The sequence below is a fragment of the Cryptotermes secundus genome, unplaced genomic scaffold (genome assembly GCF_002891405.2).
Source record: "Cryptotermes secundus unplaced genomic scaffold, Csec_1.0 scaffold180, whole genome shotgun sequence".
Classification (NCBI taxonomy): Eukaryota; Metazoa; Arthropoda; class Insecta; order Blattodea; family Kalotermitidae; genus Cryptotermes; species Cryptotermes secundus.
The window spans coordinates 5,640,773-5,657,915 of record NW_019718619.1 but is presented as its reverse complement, the minus strand read 5'-3'; the positions used below and the strand labels follow the sequence as shown (position 1 = coordinate 5,657,915).

The window sequence follows — 17,143 nt, the reverse complement described above, 5'->3', positions numbered from 1 at the left end:
TGACTATGAAGAAAGCAGTCTTCTGGGATTTGGCACCGTGTATATGTGGTGTTAACCGACGTTCCGGAGGAACGTATCGCGATACGTTCCTCCGAAACGTCGGTTAACACCGCATATACACGGTGCCAAATCCCAGAAGACTGCTTTCTTTCAGTGTGTCTATTAATATGGCCGGAAACAAGTCATCAGTGTATATAGACACATAAAATACCAGAATTTATTAGGCTGAAAAACTTCTCATTAAATGCAGTAGTTAAACTCAAGCAAGACGCCAAGTCTTCTTAGTTTGTTTGCAATGTTAAGGGAGTTTCGGGTCCTTAGTTGGCAAAAAAATATTTTGTCGCAAGGCAGAGAGCTGCTAACATTAATCCTTAATAAATAGATTAGCAATTCTATCTGTGTCATAATTACATTTCCCGATCACTTATGCTGTTCGTCATACCATCATGTAAGGCATGTTTATTAGAGCATTGTGGCACTGTGGCTCGTACATAACAGGTTATAGATCGGATGATTGGATTTACTGGCACTTCTGTTAAAATCTCTCTTAATACAATTGCTATCGCCAATTTACATAATTTACATTTCACTGTTGCACACGCACTATGTTTCTCTGTTTCTCACTTTCCACTAGTCGTCTCCTGGCAACGGATCTCGTCACAGAAACTATCACTTCAAATCAAATTGAAGTCTTCTATGACCCAGTTTTTCAGTGCTAATTCTCTCTCTCAAATTCGCTGTATGACTGGAATCACCTGATCCGAATTCTAAACTCAACTCTGGTCTAATTCTCTCAACTCCAATCCGGTCCAGTTCTCTCAACTGAACTGCCAAAGTCAGAGCCTGAGTCAGAGTCAGAGTCAGTGTCAGTGTGAGATTTACTTTACGACTGGCGCTTTACCTCCCGTCAGTTCGCCTTGGCGACAAGGACTTTTAGACTCATTACCCATAATGTTTCCAACTGAGCATTTGCGGTTATAGTACTTATGTAACGTCCTCTCGGACGAGAGGATGTGTCTGTCATTCTTAGTATCCGATCATAGCCCTTTTGAGGTTGAAAGTTCTATTACAAAATTGAAAAGTTATAAATCGCCAGGTAGTGATCAAATTCGGGCAGATCTTCTTCAGACAGGAGGCGAAATATTACGTTATAAGATCCATAAACTAATTACTTTTATTTGGCATAAGGAAAAGTTGCCTGATCAGTTAAAGAGGTTTCTTATTGTACCAGTTCACAAGAAGGTGATAAAACTGACTATAATACGTAACTATCGGCGGATATCACTGTTATCAACTTCATACAAATGTTATCCAATGTCTTTCTCTCAAGATTAAGTCCATATATACATTAAATTATTGGGGATCATTAGTGTGGGTTTCGACGTAACAGATCAACTACAGATCAGATCTTTTGCATTTGTCGGATATTGGAGAAAAATAGGAGTACAATGAGACAGCACATCAGCTATTTAAAGAATTAAAGAAAATCTATGATTCAATTAACACGGAAGTATTTTACAATATTCTGATAGTGTTTGGGATACCGTTGAAACTAATTAGGTTGATTAAAATGCGTTTAAACGAAACATATAGTAAAGTCCATATAGCTAAATATTTTTCTGATAATTTCCCTATCCAGAATGGTCTAAAACAAGGAGATGCTTTATTGCCACTCTTTTTCAACTTTGCTTTAGAATATGAAATTAGGAAGGTCCAGGGAAACCAGGTGGGACTGAAATTAAACTGGACACATCGGCTGTTGGTCTACGCCGATGATGTGAATCTACTGGGTGATAATGTAGATACCATAAAGAAAACACACAAACTTCAGTTCAGAGCTTTTTGTCTTCTCGTCTGCTGACCAAGAACATAAAAATTAGAATATACAAAACTATAATTTTGCCTGTTGTTCTGTATGAATGTGAAACTTGCTCTTTAGCACTAAAGGAGGAACATTGACTGTGGGTGTTTGAGAACAGGGTGTTGAGGAGAATATTTGGGCCGAAGAGAGAGTGGAGTGATGAGAGTTTGGAGAAAATTGCATAATGAGGAACTTCATAACATGTACTATACTCCAAGTATATTTAGAATGATCAAGTCAAGGGGGATGAGGTGGGCAGGGCATCTAGCACGAATGGGGGAAGAGCACTAGGAAGACCAAGACGTAGGTGGATGGACAAGTTAAAAATGAATCTTAGAGAGATAGGATGGGATGGTTTGGATTGTATTGATCTAGCTCAGGATAGGGACCAGTGGAGGGCTCTTGTGAACACGGGAGTTCCGTAAAATGCTGGTAAGTTCTTGAGTAGCTGCACAATTGGCGGCTTCTCAAGACGAGCTCAGCTCCATGAGTGAACGAACATTGAATTTATAACTACAAAAAACAGTGATAGCTAGAGTTGCTAGCAATAATGCAATTTTAAGGCTTCACTATACCAGACCACCAAAGAAGTCCTGACACTAGAATAGACCCGTAGATATAAATACAACTTAAAGAACAAAAGGATATCAACAATTCTTTGGAAAGACAGGCCAGAGACTGTCTCCCACAGTTGGCACTCCTTTACATGCTGAGCGTAAGACGAGGCTAGTTACTGCCGAAATGACAATGGAAGAATGGAGAACATCTTGAGATTTATAGGAACAGTTCTTAAAGATTTAATACTAAAAAATCGTGATGATAATAATGAAGATGAGCAAACAAGAGAACTCCATGATTTTGTTCCGCAAGGGAACTATACCGACAGAGCGACCGCCGCTTGTCGCTTAGTGCCCAATTTTGCAGCAAGAGGGTGTCAAATGTTCAGCACAACGAATCCCCACGGTCGTTAATTTCGGTTTTCAAGATCGGAGCCAATATTTCCTTGAAATGTCTCCTCAATTATCATCACGGGGCTGAGTTGACCCCGTTCCACTCCTCAGGAAAAAAAAATGGTAGCGCCGAGAAACGAACCCGGACCTCTGGTTCTATAACCAGGAACGCAGACCACTATACCACTGAGTTTAATAAAGTTAAACTAAAATTTCATCAGCTTCTGGGAATTCGTGATGCAGGAACATCTCGTGTTGTAGTCTCTGACTTACATTTTATACCTTGAAGACTTCTATCTTATGGGACATAAGGCTGAGTAACTCGTTAACTTTTTCAGACATTTTGGAAGAACGTATCTTCTGCATGGTCAGAATAGAAGAGCCAAGTCAAGCAAGAAACCAGCACAACGCAGGCAGAAGCAGAGCTTCTTGCGATGTTCTCCCGAAACGTGGAATGGCTTTCACTGAATTATCCTGCTTAGATATTATTGTCCATTGTCTCTGATGTGAGAATCTCAAATTCACGACATTATTGCTTCTTACAGTACAAGAAGTTTTAAAGATTTTAACATGACGAAGCAATAGTATTAGTTCTTAAAACAGGAGACTGAAAGTTCTATTCCACCCTAGAGCATTTCTTTAAACTGCATGTAAATGGGATTACTTTCAAAAGACAGTGGTGTAATCCTACACGATCAGCTGAAATATATGCGCTCCTTGGATCATATCCAAGAGCAACAAACTCTTATTGGACTATATTCATACTTCCCTGTGGTGTTCTGGTTGTTAGGCTGTACGGGAACTGGGCACTGGGGCTTTATACCACTCATACCAGGATTTAGTCGTTTTCCAGTTACATTAATGAAACGTTTCTGCTTGTAAATATTCCTCCTCCTCCTCCTCCTCCTACTGGCAAGAAAGTCCGCATTTATACTCCATATTCATGCACCATTTCACGTTGTCTGTTCATTGTCATTTGAAACGTAGACCCTGGAAGAAAACAGTACATTAAGTAGAACATTGTTAGAAGGGCATTGCATTATAATTTGTTTTGCTAGTAGTTAGTCTTACGGAGATTTTTCATAAATATTAGATTAAATCTAATCCCGAAAACACAGAGTTTAAAATTTACTTTCATTTCAATCAAACGAAAGTTCGTAGTTCATAGAAATGTGCTATGGAGCAGTCGGCTTAGTACGTTTCTCTTTAAATAGAGCTGGAATTTAATTATAACGGTACTTGCTTGCCATCTATTTGAAAACCCCAAAATCATAACAACTGATGAAATCCGTTCATTCTCTAGAAAGTATTACACCACTCATCAGAGCATGTGAGCAAGGAAAAAAGCCCGAGCCAGTCACAAGTGCCGGGTCGAACTGCGCTTCGAAATTCATATAAATGTATTGTCACTTGTTTCAGTGACTAAGACGCGGGTTTGGGTTGGTGAATCGGTTCATTGGATCTTCACTAGTCGTAACTACATTTAGTTCTTACACTCTCAAAATTATTAGAGCCATAGAATATGTAACTTCACACATTAAGTCCTCTAAATTTATTCTGGCTACACTGTAGTTCTCTTAGAACTTCGGAACTCAAGTCAAGTCAATTCCCATTCCCGTATTATCCCATAGCATCTCGGCACGGACCACGCACAGAAAACACAGTTCTATTTATGTAGCGCAGACCACACAGAAAAGAAGTTACATAATAGCCATCTCGCCAGCCTAATATCGTGCTGACTGCTGCATAACAACGAGCTATAAACATTGCTCCTATTGTTGCGTGCGCGTATTGCCGGGTGTTTATCGAGCCGTTGCCTGGCAATGCTTTGACATGTCACAGTATGAATATATTTGATAAATACTTTAGAAAGCCAGATTTTCTATCAAACGAATCTCAATGAAAGGGAAAAAAAATTATGTCAGCAATTCACTTAATCTGAATTCTCATATCCTTACTTATACAATTTCTCTTGCATGAGTGACTATAGATGGGGATCGTATTAGTAATTGGATTCATTGTACACTTACAGAACGAAACTACAAGTAACTATAGCGCTATCGATAATTATCGATATAGTGAATTATAATTCACTACAGCACGCACTGATTCTTCTCAGTCTGTTGTATCTTCAGCGGTTGTCGCCTGATGACGGCTTCCAACGCCGTAGTTCCTCAGCTTCTGTGTTCACGTCCTTACTGGTCGACGACTGTCTCACAACTAACTCCCAGGTTGGCGGCCATCTCGTACCAACCACCTACTCTTCTGGTTTACTCCAACTGACTACATTCTAGACTTGTTCTGCTTATCACACTTCCGCACGGACCGCATAGAAAACATCGCTTCCGACAGTTCTTATATTGTTGTGTCGCGCAGCTGTCGCACGGACCGTGTAGAGAATACCTCTTCGCAGTTAGTCCATTGGTGAGTGTTAGGAATCTGTTGCATAGCAATGGGCGTTGTTTACATAGTCATTATTTACCAATGGATCTGCTTGTACATATATAATATAATTGTTTAAATCAAAGTAGGGTATATTTGGGGCTCTCTGAGGCAATTGGCCTGTGTTAGATAGTTCTTATAGATATAGACCACTTATGTGGACCTGACACTCAGTTTAGTACGCCTGTTTGTTACATTCGAGTTCCAACGAGTAAGAAATCGCATCGGGTTGAAAGTTACTCCAGTGCTTCCTTCCTTAATTCTCACAGTTCTCGAGTTCAGTGATCCTGGCAGCCGAAGCTTGTAAAATAAACGCCGCGGAACGGTCTCTCTTGAGAAGCTGATAGTCGCTCAGTTAATAAAGAAATTGCCCACTGTTTATAACCCCGGTGTTCGTTAACGTGTTCACAAGGACTCACTACCAGACTGGAAAAACTCTAAGGCCACATTTTCTGATTTCATGTACTTAGTAACAAGAACATGATTGGCCGGTCTCCTTGCTAGGCTGTAGCTCCAATAACGACATTTAATTTACGATCCCGAAATTATGTATGGTAATTGATCTTTGAAAAGCAAGCTACTTTTTAAGATTTATTTTAGCATAATATTGTGACATGAAGACCAAAATCATGGAGCCAGAGGAGATGTTCATTGATGGGTAACGGCCGGGTAAACACGTTCCCGCGGAGAAGGAACAACGTGACACCACCGTTGTTAGGGCAGCAGATTCTTGGTAAACAACCCTTTTCTGGGTGTCACAAATACATTTCCATGGAAACGTTGTTTTCTTTGGGAGTCTCGAATCCGAGACAGCAAACTGTCGTCATGAGTCCCGCGGGGCTCGAGGCCGAGAACGGATGCAATGACGAGGACCAGCAGCAATTGTAAACGATAGACCCATCCTTTCGTCAGATAAGATGTTACATAATAACCATGACCGCAAGTGTTCAGTTGAAACAAAGAGATTACTGGTCGTGATTCTAAAGAGATTTGGGGTATAAGGGTATAACTGGGCCGCTCTGTTCCTGGGGGACATTAATACGGGGACCTGGCCCACCAGGTTAGGGGTCTCGAATCTGAGACAGCAAAATAATATCACGAGTCCCTCGGCCCTAGAACCCGAGAATGACTGCGTTGGCAAGGGTCAGTAACAATTGTAGACGACAGACCCTTCCTCTCGTCAAGGGGTTTGCTACGTAAGGACTAACCGCAACTGTTCAATTGAAAAAATACTGGTTGTGGGTCTCAAGACGCCTGGCGCCAAGACGAACTGATTAGCGGTAAACCGCAAGTCGTAAAGTAACACTGACTCTGACTCTGACTTTGACTGTGACTAGCAGAATTGAGCTAGTCTCTTGAGACGGAAGTTGATGGTGATTGAGAAGAAAGGGCAAGAAAGGAATTAGGTCGTGCAAAGAAGACTTTATAGCATGCTGCAGTTACATTGAGACTGTTATGAATCCGTTGCCAGGATACGACTAGTGAAGACTGGGAACGCTAGTGTGTGTAACGATGAATTGTAAAGTGTGGGAATCAACGATAACGCCGCATTACTTGTTATTATGAGTTCTGTGTATAAGGTGTCAATAAATCTAGTCATTCAATCCAAAACCCCGTCAATAGCTACAAACCTAATACATGACAATATATAATGAGAACATGGCTCTCATGCGAATATTTTATTTTGTTTTAGGCTTGCTATAGATATTGTCGCGTATCGGGCGTATATCGCGACAAATAAATTCTCGATGTATTCGATGTAGCGAATTTTATTTCACATTCGCTCATACAATCACCCAAATTACAGATTTACGATTACTGCTATCTGCAGTATCACAATTAGTACACTCCAAATGCCAGAATACAACTGACTAGTTGCTGGCTAACTCGGCGGTAGCTCCAGGACTCACTGACTGACTCAGTACAACTCGACTCGGCGACTGTTACAGTACAACTGACTGTGAATAGCCTTCGCTGCTCCTTATGTAACCTCGATCGGACAATACGGCCACGTAATAGGCACCCTTGTTGCCTGGCGCTGTGTTGCTATGTAACGCTTAGCGGAGGTAACCGCTGTTACTATCGTAACGTCGCCGCTGTTGACTCGCGTTGCCTAGCGACCGCGATATCCCTCGGTGACGTCACCGCGGAGGGGAGTGGCGGGGCGGGAACTCGCCTATTACCGTAAGAACGCGAGCGTTACATTACCGCCACGTACCGCTGGGGAGGTAGGGGTCAACATGTCACAATATATATTGGAGATGCGGATCAAACTTGTATACAGGTACATCATAAATTGATTTGAACATTTTCTTTGCAAATCAGCAGTTACAATCGTGGCCAGAGTGCGAAATTTTGAAGTATATTAGACGAATTTAACTTAGAGGTAACATAATCTAGACCTATTTAGGTAATAGATTCTTCATTAGAGTAAAGTAATACACTAGTTATAACAACGGCAACTGCAAAAGGCTGGAAATGTGTGCAGTAGGAAAGCAACCTTATTTAGCTCCACCTAGAACTCCTTCATATGGACAGGTCTTGGAAAAGAACACTAAAGGACAGACCAAGAAACGTTGAAACAGTAACTTACTACCGCATGGAACAGAATATCCGATGACAGGCGGGGTTGTGCATGTATTGCTGCAGGCTAATTCATCCTCTGGATGTAACGGCTTAGAGTATTTGCAAACAGTACCGAAAATTATAATCCTACTACAAATTACACGTAGAATGATTTGTAAAATTCAATACTGTATTTCTTACAATTTAATTTTGCGTAATACAACGGTAACATATGTTTTAAGTGTATAGACAGGAAGGCACGATGTGCTGTTCACATTAATGTGTTAAGGAAAAATAAAAAGACTCTTGGACAGTCAAAATTTATATTTTTCTTAACGGTAGTTGGCTCATGTTGACGCGCATATCTTTCAACAGCGAGACATTATGCAAGATATAAAGGAAATTTTGACTTCATTGCGGAAAATACCAAGGAGACATAGAATTACAAAGTAAGCTCTCTTGCACATGTTTCAAATAGGGGGCTCCAATTCAATGTGTTTCAAAGAACTGTAGCACATTTGTAGGACTATAATTCAGTCCTCAGCCTTCTGCAGTGCTCTGTTCTTCTGAACAGGCATAACAGCTTTCTATCAACTGTTAAGTATCATTGTAACAGAATTTCTGTGTTGTTTAAAATAGCATTCGTATGGATGCAAGTGCTGACGTCATGGTCATGAATTAACACAAGTCCGAGCAGGTCAGAATCGATCGATGTTACGTGTTTACAGTTTTGTAGTGAAATTTCTTTGCAGTTTAACTTATGTTCCGTGAAATATTTTGCAATGAAAAGAGACAAGCTACGCTATACAAGAGATGGTAACTTTGTACAGGACGAAAAAATGTTATTTAGCTGATCACTAGGGATGGTGCCAAGTGAATATAAGCTGTAAGCATAACTGTGGGTGTAAATTGCTGTATTTGTCTCAACTGACTATTACAGAAATTCTATGAGAGCTTCACAGGCATCTGCTAACAGGACCAGTGGAAATAAGAAGAAACTGTATGAAACTGGGTAATGTTGGCCACAGCGTGTGTACCTCTTAACCAAATCAGATGAAGATGATGAGATGGACGAGGCATATAGCACGTATGGTATAAAATATTAAAGGAAAGAAAACTAAAGAGATCTAAGCGGGTAATGTTAAAATTAGTGTTTCAAGAACGATGTGTGAGGATGTGGTTTGGATTCATTTGGGGACAGTATTCTAACAGATTTCATCAACGCGTTGCCAGGCAACAGCTCTGTAAACACGGTCCAACACGCAACAATAGATGAGGCCGTGTTAGGTTTCATTGCTCGCAGTCACGGGGACGGCAATTAATATGTATTACTATAAGGGCGGGCATCAGAGTTTTAAGGGCGCCGAGGCAATCAAAATATGGAAAACCGTATAGGTAACAATAAATTTAGGTTATGGCTACTCTTTTTCCTTGTAATAACTAAAAATACGAACTAACTTTTTCTGATTTTGTAGAAACAAATATCTCAGTAGAACCTGTGGATTGTATTTATGCTTTGTGAAGGTTTCGGGACGACCATCTTGGTCTCTCTCCATTGAATTCGTTCCTGATACCATCGTCGATGTCTTGTTGTAACTAACACAAACTGATAATAGCCGTTAAGGATCTCTAATGTAGAATCTGTAAGCGCCATCAAATTGTGTACAGTACTGTACATATCAAGGTGCGAGATCCTTGCGCTGCTGAATTTGTAGATTAGTGTGCTATGGAATGTGACGCCGTGCAGTCTGCTAGAATGTTACAAATGTTTTAGTGGTTCCAGAGTGGACTTGATGACTGAGGCTTTATATTTCTGTCAGAGGTTGGCAACATTCTCTCTGATTACTCGACATTACATCCCATGAGCCAGTAACTATCTGAGAATTTTCGTGTGTTTTTAAAAATTGTCTTAAATTTCCAGTTTTTCTCTTGTAGCTAAACATAAACTTTCTTTCGTTGATATCTTAACCTCCATCTCATTCGTTTCAGCCTTAAATTTTAGTAGCCACTCCACACAACCATGCAGCTCGTACATGTCAATTCCGGGAACCCCGTACATAAGACCATATGCTCAAAACAGGTTTCCCTGCCTTCGTTGAGAAGGCCTATTTCTCTCTCTGCGAAAGGAAATTATGATGGTTCCTAAGCTTCCAGCACGATTTAGTGATGTAAATATTTCATATATTGAATTAAATGTCTGTTTGCTTTCCAGTAATTTTCAGGATTTATTCAGTATTGCAAGTGAATACTAAAGACACTGACATAAATTAAGCTTTTATTTTCACGTAGACCCTAATTTAAAATGGGAAATGTGATTATGACAATGAAATTTCCAAATATAAATATGCATACTCTATTTATTGATTCAAAATTAATTTGTATATTATATGTACTCATATACACGTTCATTTCGAGATCGCATTTAAGACTATATGAGCTCGGTACTATCTTTATGGACTCTTTCCCAGAGGATAAATTGGCTCGGGCGTGAAACTATTCAGTTCCGGTGTTAGCAGAGCATGGCACTATATTTTATAAACCCCATGACTAAATTCCCTATTTAATTAAGCACAGAAACACCTTCACCTGACTGAAAGGTATAAAGCTATTCCTGCAACAGACCATGAAGCCCCATAGGGCCAAGAGACGTCGAGGCTCCCACATTCTCTAGCCAATCTGCTCCCATATGGCGGTAAGGTTGTCAGCCTTACGCACCGGCCGCCCTTTACCCCCCAGGAAGAATCCTGGTACTCATTTCCGTTAGAGGCAGAGTCGACTCCAGGGCCATAGTGCGGATGGAAGGATTAGGTAAATTGAACAATTCAATGACCTCATCAGTACTCGAACCCGCAATCTTCTGGCTTGTAGCATAGTGCCACAACCACCTACGCTACCGCGTGTTCCCTTAATGTTCGGAGTAAATTTAATTATATATATGTTTTGAATTTTCGATGCTTGTATATTTGTGTGTGTGTGTATATATATAGGCCTGTACATTTATGTGGTCGATGTATACATTTTTTCTGCTTCTCCTTTGCCTCGGTTCGTTTCTCCTGCACGAAAGCTTGAGCCAGAGAACGTTTCATCTGCTTACAAATACGAACTCAGCGTTTCATTGGCGCGTGGCTAACAGGATACATGGAGACGGTACTGTGAATACTCGCCGGGAAAACACATCTGTGTTTCAGGATAAAATTTCAAATGATCATGAATACACAGCGCATGTGCTCATAATCACTGATCTGTTCCCTCGTGAATATTTGTGTGTGGTTATTGTACTTGCGGCCCGTGAATCAGGATAAGATTTTATGTTCAAAATAACTAGAATATTGAATACTGCATGAAGCATATTAATTACTCTGGCGACACCGTAGGCGGGGTATACAAAATAGTTTCTTCATTCTGCTTTATTTAATATTAAATTACTTAACACTTCGAATTTTCTGAATAGGATTAAATTTCCACTTGAAATTATTCTAAAAATAGGTCGTTATGACAGACTGATAACACAGATACCATTAAAATTTCACAGGTAAAATAAATTTGCGACTGGTCTTATGTCCGTGATAAATCTCACGTAGAAAGAACGGCAGATCACGCATCTTATTCTGTTCGCATTGCGTGAGTTGCTATGTGTGTGTCCCACAGATGTTCAAGCGCGGGGAGCGGGGACAAGAGGTTGGTTGTATGGCGCAGAGCGACGCTCTTCCTGCCCGTCAATACAAGGCCGGACCGTCCGAACATCCCAGCTTAAGAAAACGAAATGGCGGAGGCTTCTTCAGCCATTCAAAAATATTTACCCTTCAGCATCCCAATCATAAGTTATATTTCAAACATATTTGAGTGTTCTTCTTCAGAATATTAGAACTTCTCGTTACTCATCGATATTACATTTTATTTAAAACCATATTTATATATAGTAGAGATTATATTAAATCTGGTTTACAGTATTTCGGAGATGTTAGAAACTATATTAATTTTGCATTTTTGGCCGAGTAACATTTAATTAATATTTGCCTGAGGTATGCACATGTGTTACACCACATCTTGATGCATGGTACTTCATATGGAAGTAGAAACATTTTAGCTAGTAGGAATTTCAAATTAATGTACAACAGTGATTTGCATTTACAAAGGGGCCGACTGCGAAAAGAATCTTTATATGAATTGAGAAATAAAATTCAAGAAGTTTTCAACTGATGTTGCGTGAAAACTTCCAATGTTTTGTCAAATTTATTACCTTTCACCGACGTCTGTAACATGAAAAGAACATGTTTTTGTAAAAAAGTCACTCGAAAATAAAATTAATAACCGACATTAAAGTCTACATATTTTAATTCTTCCAAGCGCGCAAATATTCCTAAGTTAATAAAGTCTACAAGAAAACAACTTACACAAAGATATTATCCCGACGAAGGCCAGCCGCTAGTTGCTCCTCCGTAAAAGAATTTCTTCAGTGAGAGAAATATCGTAATTACATTTGTTACCGTGTTATGAACAGATACTATTGAAGGAAAGAATGAAATGGCCTTAATTTCTAAACACAAAGTTATTTCAGCCAATATGACACTATACGTTGATTATACATGCATCTGTGGTTATTGAATGACTACAAGCATAACAACTTATTCTGTCCAAGAAAACGATATAAACCTATCAGTTCACATGCAGGAGAATTTATGAAGTTGCAGTTGTCTCTCTTACTGACTGGGGGAGATGAGCATATTAAAATATTAGATGAGTGTGGGCTTGAAATTTCAGTACCAACTAAAACCGGTTTGATTTTTTAATACAAACGAAATTGAAAATGTAAAAATAACTTCTAGGCCTAAGTTTGACTTATCCGACACAGAGATCAGTGTGTATGGAAAAAGATATAGAGAAACTCCATCCATTCTGATGCACTGAAAGAGCATTGCGAAATATCAGAACACACTTCAAATGTCTGAAGACAATTTTCATGATAAAATGGGACGACTTCGGAACTGAGGACATACTGTTCAAGTTCTGAATCATATCGTATTACACGTCTGTGTCCCAAATCCATGGTATTTTATTAGCAAGTATAAGGATAAAATATTGCTAAATATATCTTTAGATATTTTAATTTATAATTCTTACTTATGCGAATGCCTTTATGTAATGAAGCTACAATAATTATCTTTTTGTATTTCAGATATTAGACCCTGTTTTATCATTTGCTATTTCTTGTATCAAAATATATTGTTAACGTAACTCAATATATGAATTACCTTTATGTATTATATATTTTACGAAAACATCACAAGCAAATGTTTGCAAGTAATCTTAGGAGTTCACTCGTCCAAGGAATCCTACCGTCTGTGTAAGAAATTACGAAACTGAAGAAGAGGCCAGGATCGAACAAAGGACTGTAGAGCCATTGATGAATGAATGAATCCTTAGGAGTTACTTATGTAGTGGAAATAAAGATATATAAAATTTCAACTACAATACTAGTTCTTCACTCCATGTATGACAAGATAAGTTTGCCTGTAGTCTCTGAATTATTTGGACGTTTCTTGATTCCCTTCTGTCACTTGATATACGGACTATGCCCTAAGTTCCTCGAACTCGCGCTACCAGCAGACTTCTGATTTCAAAGTGCGATGTTGAACATACAGAACTAGGAACTGCTTGAAGTAACAGACATTTCAGCAGGAATTTCTTGGGCGATATTACGTCACGAAACCTATACTATTACATCGTTTTCAAGAAAACACATAAACCAAACCAAAATCAAATATCTAAAAACTCTCAGAGATGGTTTGTGCTGTGCTTGGTTCATATAACCTATCTTGTGTTGATGCAGGTGTCCGGAGATAGGGGCTAGCTCTATCGATTGGGCCCACCTGAGTATTTTTTTAGTGTTAGTGGGGTGGGACTAAGTCCCTTGTACTGAGGCCACTTCTGGCCTATTGTACTAGCCCCAGATAACATGTGAGAGTGACTGTGGAGCAATTGGTGGAATGAAGATTGGCAGGGGAAACCGAAGTATTCGGAGATAACCTGTCCCAGTACCACTTTGTCCACCACAAATCCCACTTCACCAGACCCTGGATCGAACCCAATCCGCCGCGGTGGGAAGCCAGCGACTAACCGCTTGAGCTATTGCGCGGCTGCACAACTGAGTAGGTTCCACCTGAAGGCAAAAACAGAATCCAGCATCCGAAACGTTATGTTGTAAATAAAAATAGGAAAATGGATAATGTCCAGAAACATAATAATTCTATTAACTTACCATAATCACAAAATTTTAGATCCCGTCTAAGAAAGATGTTATATAATTACCGAACAATTTATATTATACGGATGTGATGCCCATTTTTTCGAATAAAATGCATAATTCAGAGCTGCACTGTATTGCACAACGGAAGACGGCACCTTCGCACAATCATCATTTCAGACGCGCACACACAAAATAAACATTCTTTTAAATGCACACAAAAGCCGGTAGGGACACAAAGCTAACTATTGCTCAAGTCAGGAAAGTTGGAGCCGAACCTCTACTCCCCTCTACGTCTTCATGACATCCCGCTTATTTAGTTTACCTCTACCTTTATATAGTTCTCATATAAATGAAATACACAAGACTCATGTCGTTATACAGGTGCCAACGTATGCAGTTCTAGGACCTCTGTGACAACAGGAAACAACATGGGCAGCTTCTCAAGGACTCAGATCCAAGAGTTAGTTTTTCATGGGTGTGAAACTTGGCCTGTGACACTAAGAGAAGAACATAAACTGAAAATGTATCAGAATCAGATGTTGAAGAAAATATTTGGACCAAAGAGGGATGGAACAGTTGACTGGAGAAAACTGCACACTGAGGAGCTTCATAACTTGCAGTCTTCACCAACTATACTTATAATGATAAGTCAAAGAGGGTGAGACAGCAGGCCATGTAGCACGAGTGGAAATGAAGAGTAGTTTACGCGGAGTTTCCGTGGCCAATCCAGAAAGAAAAAGTCACTATCATGACCTGGATGTAAGTGGGAGGGTAATATTAAAATGAATTTTAGATAAAAAGAACAGGGTAGCACGGACTGGATTAATGTGGCTCAGGATGGAGAAGAATAGCAGCCTCTTGTGCTTTGTTTATGAACCTTCAGGTTCCATAAATTGTTGGGAAATTCCTGAATAACTTACCGGTTAGTGGCTTCTCAAGAAGAATTCAACCTCATAGAGCTAGTTAGTGAGTGAGTTAGTTAGGAAGAAATGTGACTATAACAGATTTTGTAGCTGTTTGTACCAACAGAGTTCACGGAACCGTGTCGACTCATTTGACGTGACATTTGTTGTACTCTTCTCGAATATCAGAGCGCGAGAATAGTTCTGCTTAGGAGACCAAAAGAGAAGAAATATCTTCATAACTATTTCATCCGAACCAAACACTTCGGTTTCTACCTTACGAAATGAGACGATAGACGCAAAAGAGCCCGAGTTCTCATTTACTGGTTTCTTGCTTTGTTCATTCTCGGAGTCTGAAACTGGACGCGCCACGCTACGCTGCATCACCTGTTACTGCTTTCGGACCCAACTGTCGTTCACGTTAGTGGCCTCCATTAACCTCGTATCAAATTGTAAACCACGAAGCGGAGAAGCAGAAAGGTGGCCAAAGAGATTGCTTCAACATACTCTCAGTCAAATTGTGACAAATGAAGATGACGTTGAACACAGATGGCTCACATTACTGTAACGCATCTCGAGAGAGGAAGTCCCTAACAATATGTAGGCTAAAGAGGTAAAGCTAACCCTGCAACAGACTGTGAAGGCCCATAGGGTTGTGAGACATGGAGGTTTCCACATTTTCCCTAGACAATCGGCTCACAGATGGCGGCAAGGTTGTCAGCCTTAAGCGCCGGCCGCCCTTTACCCCCCCCCCCGGAAGGTTCCTGGTACTCATTTCTGTTAGAGGCTGAGTCGATCCCAGGACCATATTGCGGCTGCACTGATTAGGTCATTTGAAAAATCCACCTCATCAGGACTCGAACCCGCGACCTTCCGGCTTGTAGCATAGTCCCTCAACCAACTACTCTACCGCGTGTCCCCTTAAAAATATGTAGGGTCCGTTTAAATAATTCTTACGATTGGTTAATTCGATTTGATCCACCTCTTTACAAATTCCAAAGAACTCAAAGGCAAAACTTTAATTTGACGTCAGTTCCGCAATTCCCAGGCTCACGAGTTTTCCAACTATTTACTCAGAAGTACTCTGTCGTGGGAGAGGGGGTGAGGTACGCAAGCTTATGTCTCTCAGCACCTCTGTTTTTCATTTCTGTGCANAGGGGGGGGGGGGTGTTGGTGTGCTAAGCTAACTTACAGACTTTTATACACACATCACATACAAACATTTAGCGGACAGTTTGAGCGGCACAGTCGGGTATTAGCTGAGAGACGCAGACACGCTTTATGGGACGAGCCTGGCTCCGTCCAGACTGTATACAAATGCTGCAAGTTGAGATGAGGGACACGGTAATGTTTATTTGCGTTACGCCTGTTCAAGATGCGACAGGGCACACGTATCTCTCACTACGATAAAATGTAGCTAATGTACAGCCCTGGAGATGTAGTTTCCGTGAGGCTACAGCACACAGTGTACACATAACAGCTACGAAATTCCTCTGAAGTGGGTGGCACTTTCTGGTCGACTCTGGGAGTGAAGTCAGTAATGACCGAATGCCTTAGAACCACGAGCCTATTTCTGTGTTGCATAAGGACGACTTTCTCGGTTTGGGAGTTGTTCTTGACATGCGTGGCTTTCTCTTGAAATACTTAGAATTGAGACTAGTCGACTCCTCCTCAGATTTGTTCCTGTGATATCTGAGGTTCTCATTGCGGTCATTATGAATAATACTGTCGCGTGTATTAGTGATTATAGACGGGGTTTGGATTGGTAATTGGATTATTGACCACTTATAGATCGTAACTACAAATAATTATAACAGTATTGCTGATTTCCACACTATAAATCACTCAACACTAAATCTTCTCAGTTTATTTCCCCTATCCTTTACGTGGTAACAGCTCTCTACAATAGTTATTCCTCTACTTTGTCTTCATTAGACGTTTCCTGGTAATGAATCTTAACAATGGAGATTCTTCCGCTTCCGTTTCCCACTGGTTAACACTCCACAGCTGAACCCTCAACTGACTGACTGTAGCGTCGATTGGCTTCAAGATAACTCCTGGGCACGGACACGGTGGAAAACACTTTCTTCTTTTGACATGAATGGCTGTTTATTGGTCTGATACCCAGCAATGGACCTACATTTCACAATATGTGTATTACCTTCTGGTGGGCGGC

The 17,143-nt window shown here is 40.3% G+C and overlaps 1 long non-coding RNA gene across 2 annotated transcripts in view; it reads left to right on the top strand.

The window, feature by feature from the left end:
• Positions 1–17,143, top strand: part of LOC111861831 — a 501,275-nt gene that overhangs the window by 103,955 nt on the left and 380,177 nt on the right. Inside the window, exon 3 of one of the 2 annotated variants that reach the window (XR_002842335.2) lies at positions 3,150–3,257. The exons of the other annotated variant lie outside the window; for it this stretch is intronic. This is a non-coding gene — a long non-coding RNA (uncharacterized LOC111861831). Of the gene's footprint in view, positions 1–3,149; positions 3,258–17,143 lie in introns of those variants that run through there. 2 annotated transcript variants of the gene reach the window in all.